The following is an 11,452-nucleotide window of genomic DNA, read 5'->3' as shown; positions in this document are numbered from 1 at the left end:
GAAGTTACGTATTGCTACCTGCACACCATTACTATCACCTGCAACACCATCACCATCACACAACACCACCATCACCATCACCTGCAACACCATCACACATCACCTGCAACACCACACAAATCATCTACACCATCACTACCACCTGCACACATCATTACTATCACCGCAACAATCCATCACTATCACACCACACATACTCATCACCTGCAACACCATCATTACTTCATCACCTGCAACACCATCACCACTTCACCTGCAACACCATCACCATCACCTCACACCATACACCTGCACACACACACATCAACACACACACACCTGCCACACCACACACATCACCTGCAACACCACACACACCTGCAACACCACACCACACCTGCAACCCACATCACTTGCAACACACACACACCACACACACTCATCACCTGCAACACCACACCATCACATTTCACCACCAACACCTGCACCACCATCATACCATCACCTGCACACCCACAACACCGCAACACCACCACTACCATCACCTGCAACACCATCATACTATCACCATCACACACATCACCGCAACACCACTGCTTACTCACCTTCAACAACACCATCACTATCACCCGCAACCCATTAACATCACTCAGCAACAACACCATCATTACCATCACATGCAACACCACCATTACCATCACATGCAACACCATCACTACCACCTGCAACACACCAACAACCATCAAACCCACTAACACCTGCAACACCACACCAACTCACACCACCCACTTCAACACCACATCATTACTATCACCTGCAACACCACCACACATCACCGCAACACATCATTACTCATCACCTGCAACACCACCCCATTACATCACCAACAACACCACCACCACATCACCAACAACACCACATCACTATCACCTGCAACACCACCATTACCATCACCTGCAACACCACAATCACCATCACCTGCAAACCATAACTACTACCAACAACACCACCACCCATATCACCTGCAACACCACCACTATCACCTGCAACACTCTCCACCACAACACCTGCAACACCACAATCACTATCACCTGCAACACCATAACTATCACAACCAACACCACTCCATATCACCCGCAACACCAACCACATCACCCACACACCTGCAACACCACCCACACACTTCATCACCTGCAACACCACATCACCTTCACACCACACACTGCAACACCACACACCATCACTTTACCACCCGCAACACCAATCTCATCACATCAATTCAAACCACCATAACACCCATCAACTCACCTGCACACCACATTACTATCACCTGCAACACCACCCACACATCACCCACCATCACCATCACCTGCAACACCACACACACACACACACACCATCACATCACACCATCATCACCCGAACACCATCATCACCATCAACACCACCATCACCACACCATCACCTGCAACACCACCAACCATCAACCAGAACACCACCACTCACCACACACCTGCAACACACACACCTGCAACACCACACCACACATCACCTGCAACACCACCACACACCTGCAACACCAACACCATCACCACACCACCACACTGCAACACCACCACACATCACCTGCAAACCAATCACCACCATCACCTGCAACACCTGACTTCATACATCACCTGCAACACCACCATTACTTATCACCTGCAACACCACTCACACTATCACCAACACCACCATTACACTGCACACTATTACCATCTGACCAACACCACCCACACATCATTACTATCACCAACACCACCATCACTTCATCACCCAACACCATCATTACTATCACCTGCAACACCACCACTACCACCCTGCAACACCACCCATCACTTTCATCACCTGCAACACCATCATTACTATCACCTGCAAACACCACCACATTTATCACCTGCAACACCATCACACATCACCTGCAACACACCAACACCATCACCTGCAACACCACCATTACCATCACCTGCAACACCACCCACACATCACCGCAACACCCACACACACCTGCAACACCACACACACCTGCACACACACCTGCAACACCACACACACACCTGCAACACCACCACACACACCTGCAACACCACTCACACCATCACCTGCAACACCACCACACATCACCTGCAACACCACCACTTTCATCACCTGCAACACCACCACACCATCACCTGCAACACCACCAACACATCACCTGCAACACCACTACATCACCTGACCACCACATCAATTGCAAACACCACCACACACCTGCAACACCACACACATCACCCCACACTACCAGCAACACCACCACACCAAACCCACACACCAACCACACACACCTGCAACACCACACACCTGTAACACAACACCAACACTCCACACATCACCAACCACCATCAATATTACCACACCTGCAACACCACCACACACCATCACACATCACACCACCACACCACACCCTGCACACCACACACACCTGCACACACACACACATCACCTGCAACACCACCACACACCAAGCACCACACCATTATTACCACCTGCAACACCATCAATACTATCACCTGCAACACCACCATTACCATCACCTGCAACACCAACATTTATCACCTGCAAAACCACAAATCACCCAACACCACTCATTAATACCTGGCAACACCACTACTATCACCAAACCACCACACCCACCTGCAACACCACCAACCATATCACCTGCAACACCACCACCAACAACACCACCAACCATATCACCTGCAACACCACCACATCACCTGCAAACACCACACTTATCAACCCAACAACACCACCCCAACATCACACCTGCAACACACCCATAACACCACCAACAACACCACACCTGCAAACATTCCACCTGCAACACCACCACACACACCACACCACACACACACCTGCAACACCACCACACATCACCTGCAACACCACCACACTTCATCACCTGCAACACCATTATTATCACCTGCAACACCACCATTACAATCACCAACAACACCACCACACTTATCACCCAACACCATCACACTCAACACCACTATCACACCACCCCATCACCTGCACAACACCATCATCACCCAACACCATAACTATCACCAACAACACCACCACCCATATCACCTGCAACACCAACCACACCACCACCTGCAACACCACCACCCATATCACCTGCAACACCACCACACCCATATCACCCAACACCACACACCCACATCACCCAAACACCACCCACATCACCTGCAACATCACCATACCATCACCTGCAACACCACCACCATATCACCTGAACACCATCACGCACCAACACCACTAATACTATCACCTGCAACACCACCATTACTATCACCTGCAACACCACACCTCACACACACACCTGCACACCACCACACACCCGCACACCACCATTACTATCACCTGCAACACCACCATTACTACCACTGCAACACCATTACTAACACAACACCACCACACATCACCTGCAACACCTAACATTCACCCAACACCATCACAATCACCCACAACACCACACACACTGCAACACCACTACTTACACCTGCAACACCACTCACCATCACCCATAACACCCATCACTCATCACCTGCAACACCACCATCACCACTGACCCACAACACCACACCTGCAACACCACCCACTTACACCCAACACCACTTGTATCACCACTACACACACCTGCAACACCACCATCACCATCACCTGCAACACCATAACTATCACCAACAAACCACCACCCATATCACCTGCAACACCATCACACTACATCACCAACAACACCACCACCCATATCACCTGCAACACCACACCCATATCACCTGCAACACCATCATTACTATCACCAACAACACCACCCACCATATCACCCTAACACCATCATTAATACTGCACACCACCACACACTATCACCTGCAACACCACACACTATCACCTGCAACACACACCCATATATCACCTGAAAACACCATATTACTATCACCTGCAACACCAATTATTATCACCTGCAACACCCATCATTACTATCACCGCAACACCACACACCACCTGCAACACCACCATTACTATCACCTGACACCACCATTATTATCAACTATCACCATCACTATCACCTGCAACACCATCATTACTATCACCTGCAACACCATTACTATCACCTGCAACACCATCACAAACCACCCAACACCATCACCATCACCTGCAACACCATCATCACCATCACCTACACCATCACTATCACCTGCAACACCATCATTACTATCACCAGCAACACCATCACTTTTCACATCCTGCAACACCCCACCCCACACCTGCAACACCATCATTACTATCACCAACACCAACACCACCACACCTATATCACCTGAACACCACCATTACTATCACCTGCAACACCACCATTACTATCACCTGCAACACCATCATTACTATCACCAACAACACCACCACCTATCACCTGTAACACCACCATTACTATCACCTGCAACACCACCATTACTATCTCCTGCAACGCCATCATTACTATCACCTGCAACACCATAATTCTTATCACCTGTAACACTATTACTATCCCTGCAACACCATCATTACTATCACCTGCAACACCATCATTACTATCACCTGCAACACCACCATTAGTATCACCTGCAACACCATCACACTATCACCTGCTACACCATCATTACTATCACCTGAACACCCATTACTATCACCTGTAACACCATCATTACTATCACCTGCAACACCATCATTACTATCACCTACAACACCACCATTACTATCACCTGCAACACACCTCATTACTATCACCAACAACACCACCACCTATATCACCTGCAACACCACCATTACTATCACCTATAACACCACCATTACTATCACCTGTAACACCATCATTACTATCACCTGCAACACCATCATTACTATCACCTACAACACCACCATTACTATCACCTGCAACACCATCATTACTATCACCAACAACACCACCACCCATATCACCTGCAACACCACCATTACTATCACCTGCAACACCACCATTACTATCACCTGCAACACCACCATTACTATCACCTGCAACACCATTACTATCACCTGCAACACCATCATTACTATCATCTGCAACACCATCATTACTATCACCAACAACATCACCACCCATATCACCTGCAACACCACTATTACTATCACCTGCAACATCATCATTACTATCACCTGCAACACCATTGCTATCACCTACAACACAATCATTACTATCAACAACAACATCACCACCCATATCACCTGCAACACCACCATTACTATCACCTGCAACACCACCATTACTATCACCTGCAACACCATTACTATCACCTGCAACACCATCATTACTATCACCAACAACATCACCATTACTATTACCTACAACACCATCACTACTATCACCTGCAACACCACCATTACTATCACCAACACCATCGTTGCTATCACCAACAACACCACCACCCATATCACCTGCAACACCACCATTACTATCACCTGCAACACCATTACTATCACCTGCAACACCATCATTACTATCACCAACAACATCACCACTACTATTACCTGCAACACCACCACTACTATCACCTGCAACACCACCATTACTATCACCTGCAACACCATCATTGCTATCACCAACAACACCACCACCCATATCACCCAACACCACTCATTAACATCATCATTATCACCTGCAATTCAATTACTATCACCTGCAACACCACCATCATTATGACCAGCAACACCATCATTACTATCACCTGCAACACCATCATTACTATCACCCGCAACACCCATCATTACTATCACCTGCAACGCCACCATTACCATCACCAGAAACCACCACATAACCATCACCTGCAACACCATCATCACTTACTTTCACCAGCACAGCATCATTACATCACCTGCAACACCATCACCATTACCTGCAACACCACTATCACACACCTGCATCACCATCACACATCACCTGCATCACCATCATTACTATCACCTGCAACATCACGATTACTATCACCTATAACACCACCATTACTATCACCTGCAACACCACCACACTATCACCTGCAACACCACCATTACCATCACCTGCAACACCACCCATAAAGCACCTGCAACACCACCATTACTACTCAACTGCAACACCACCATCACCTGCAACACCATCATTACCATCACCAACAACATCACCACTACTATTAACGCAACACCACCACCACTACCATCACCTGCAACACCACCACATTACCACCTGCAGCACCACCACACTATCACACCTGCAACCACCTTTTACTCACCTGCAACACCACCATTACCACACCGCAACACCATTACTGTCACCTACATCACATCATTACTATCACCGGCAATACCATTATTGCCTCTGCAACACCACCATTACCACCTGTAACACCATCATTACTATCTCCTGCAACACCATCACACTACTTCACTTGCAACACCACAATTCCCATCACCTGCACTATTACTATCCCCAACACCATCACACATCCCCTGCAGCACCATCATTACCATCAGCTGCAAACACCATCATTACTCATCACCCGCAACACCACCATTCTATCACCTGCAACACCACCACACTATCACCTGCAACACCACACCATCACCTGCAACACCATCATTTACTATCATCTGCAACACCACCATTACTATCACCAACAACATCATCACCCATATCACCAGCAACACCACTATTACATCACCTGCAGCACCATCATTACTATCACCTGCAACACCATTACTATCACCTGCAACACATCATTACCATCAACAACAACACCCAAATCACCTGCAACACCACCATTACTATCACCTGCAACACCACCATACCATCACCTGCAACACCATTACTATCACCGCAACACCATCACACTATCACCAACAACATCACCACTCACACACCTGCAACACCACCCCACCACTCACTCACCTGCAACACCACCCACACCATCACCCGAAACACCACCACACTTCATCACCTGCAACACCACTCACACTTCATCACCTGCAACATCACACACTACCACCAGCAACACCCATCATTACATCACCAGCAACACCATCACACTTCATCACCCACAACACCACTACCATTTCATCACCCACAACACCATCATTACCATCACCTGCAACATCACCATTACCACTGCAACACCACTCATTACTTACTCACCACAACAACACCATCACACATCACCTACAACACTACACCATCACCTGCAACATCACCATTACTCATCACCAGCAACACCACACACATCACCAGCAACACCCATCACACACTATCACCAGCAACACCCATCACATTATCACCTGCAACACCATCATTACTATCACCTACAACACCATCACTATATCACCTACAATTCACTACATATCACCTGCACACCACCATCATTATGACCAGCAACACCATCATTACTATCACCTGCAACACCATCATTACTATCACCCGCAACACCACCACATTACTATCACCTGCAACGCCACCATTACTATCACCAGCAACACCATCATAACTATCACCTGCAACACCATCATTACTATCACCAGCAACAGCATCATTGCTAACACCTGCAACACCACCATTACTATCACCTGCACACCACCATTACCACCGCAACACCACCCATAGCACCTGCAACACCACCATTACTATCACCCGCAACACCACCATTACTATCACCTGCAACACCACCATTACTATCACCTGCAACACCACCATTACTATCACCTGCAACACCAATTCCTTTACTCACCGCAACACCACCATTAATATCACCTGCAACACCACACACCCACATCACCATCATTACTATCACCGGCAACACCATTATTGCTATCACCTGCAACACCACATTATTGCTATCACCTGCAACACCACCACCATTTCAATACCTGCAACACCATCACATTATCTCCGCAACGCCACTACACATCACCTGCAACACCATAATTCCTATCACCTGCAACACTATTAATATCCCCTGCAACACCATAATTACATCACCTGCAACACCATAAATATCACCTGTAAAACCATCATTACTATCACCTGCAACACCATCACTACTATCACCTGCAACACCATCACATCACCTGTAAACCATCACATTATCACCTGCAACACCATTACTAATACCTGTACCACCATCATTACTAGCACCTGCAAACATCATTCCTTCTACCTGCAACACCATCATTACTATCACCTGCAACACCACCATTACTATCACCTGAAACACCATCATTACTATCACCAGCAACACCATCACCTGCAACACTATTACTATCACCTGCAACACCATCATTATATCACCTGCAACACCACATGCTCACCGCAAATCATTACCTATCACCTGCAACACCACCATTACTATCACCTGCAACACCACCATTACTATCACCTGCAACACCACCATTACTATCACCTGCAACACCACCATTACTATCACCTGCAACACCATCAATACTAACACCTGCAACACCACCATTACTATCACCTGCAACACCACCATTACTATCACCTGCAAAACCATAACTATCACCAACAACACCACCACCCATATCACCTGCAACACCACATCATTACTATCACCAACAACACCACCACCCATATCACCTGCAACACCACCACCCATATCACCTGCAACACCATCATTTCTATCACCAACACCCACCACCCATATCACCTGCAACACCACCACCCATATCACCTGCAACACCATCATTACTATCACCAACAACACCACCACCCATATCACCTGCAACACCACCCATATCACCTGCAACACCATCATTACTATCACCAACAACACCATCACCATCACCTGCAACACTATTACTTACCTGCAACACCACCATTACTATCACCTGCAACACCATCATTACTATCACCTGCAACACCACCACATTACAGTCACCTCAGCAACACCATCATTACTATCACCTGCAACACCATCATTACTATCACCTGCAACACCATCATTACTATCACCTGCAACACCATCAAAACTATCACCTGCAACACCACCATCACTATCACCTGCAACACCCATCACCATCACCTGCAAAACCATACCATCACCAACAACACCACCACCCATATCACCTGCAACACCAACATTACTCTCCACCAACAACACCACCACCCATATCACCTGCAACACCACCACCCATATCACCCGCAACACCACCACCCATATCACCTGCAACACCACGACCCATATCACCTGCAACACCACCACCCATATCACCTGCAACACCATCATTTCTATCACCAACAACACCACCACCCATATATCACCTTGAACACCATCACTATTACCTGCAACACCACCATTACTATCACCTGCACACCACCTCCTACTCATCACCGCAACCCCATCATTACTATCACCTGCAACACCCATTACTATCACCTGCAACACCACCATTACTATCACCTGCAACACCACCACACACCAAGCACCACACCATTATTACCACCTGCAACACCATCATTACTATCACCTGCAACACCACCATTACCATCACCTGCAACACCATTATTTATCACCTGCAACACCATAAATTACACCTCAAACACCACTCACCTTATTAATACCTGCAACACCACTACTATCACCAAACCACCACACCCACCTGCAACACCACCCCAAACCATATCACCTGCAACACCACTATCACCAACAACACCACCAACCATATCACCTGCAACACCACCACATCACCTGCAAACACCACACTTATCACCCAACAACACCACCCCAACATCACACCCTGCAACACACCCATATCACCACCAACAACACACACACCTCAAACATTCCACCTGCAACACCACCACACACACCACACCACACACACACCTGCAACACCACCACACATCACCTGCAACACCACCACACTCATCACCTGCAACACCATTACTATCACCTGCAACACCACCATTACTATCACCAGCAACACCCACACATCACCCAACACCATCACACTGCAACACCATACTATCACACCACCCCATCACCTGCACAACACCATCATCACCCAACACCATTACTATCACCTGCAACACCACCACCCTATCACCTGCAACACCAACATCACCACCAACCTGCAACCACCACCACCATATCACCTGCAACACCACCACACCCTATCACCCAACACCATCACATCACCAAACACACCCACATCACCCGCAACATCACCATTACTATCACCAGCAACACCACCACCATATCACCTGAACACCATCACCACCAACACCACATACTACCACCTGCAACACCACCATTACTATCACCTGCAACACCACACCTCACACACACACCTGCACACCACCACACACCTGCACACCATCATTACTATCACCTGCAACACCACCATTACTACCACTGCAACACCATTACTAACACAACACCACCACACATCACCTGCAACACTCTAACATTCACCCAACACCATCACTATCACCCGCAACACCACACACCTGCAACACCACTACTTACACCTGCAACACCACTCACCATCACCCAACACCCATCACTATCACCTGCAACACCACCATCACCACTGACCCACCACACCTGCAACACCACCCACTTCACCCAACACCACTCTATCACCACTACACGACACCTGCAACACCACCATTACTATCACCTGCAAAACCATAACTATCACCAACAACCACCACCCATATCACCTGCAACACCATCACATTACTTCACCAACAACACCACCACCCAAATCACCTGCAACACCACACCCATATCACCTGCAACACCATCATTTCTATCACCAACAACACCACCCACCATATCACCCTAACACCATCACTAATACTGCACACCACCACACACTATCACCTGCAACACCACACACTATCACCTGCAACACCATACTACCACATTCTATCACCTGCAAACACCATTACTATCCCTGCAACACCAATTACTATCACCTGCAACACCATCATTACTATCACGCAAACACACATCACCTGCAACACCACCATTACTATCACCTGACACACCATTAATATCACCTAACACCATCACTATCACCTGCAACACCATTATTACTATTACCTGCAACACCATTACTATTACCTGCAACACCATCACAACCACCCGACACCATCACCATCACCTGCAACACCATCATCACCATCACCTACACCATCACTATCACCTGCAATACCATCATTACTATCACCAGCAACACCATCACTTTCACACCTGCAACACCCCACACCACACCTGCAACACCATCATCACCCAACACCCACTATCACCCAAACACCATCACCTGTAACACATCATTACTAAACAACCATCACTACCATCACCTGCACACCACATCATTACTTTCA

Source organism: Homarus americanus, unplaced genomic scaffold (genome assembly GCF_018991925.1).
Source record: "Homarus americanus isolate GMGI-L3 unplaced genomic scaffold, GMGI_Hamer_2.0 scaffold31037, whole genome shotgun sequence".
Classification (NCBI taxonomy): domain Eukaryota; kingdom Metazoa; phylum Arthropoda; class Malacostraca; order Decapoda; family Nephropidae; genus Homarus; species Homarus americanus.
Note: the sequence above shows the minus strand (reverse complement) of the source record.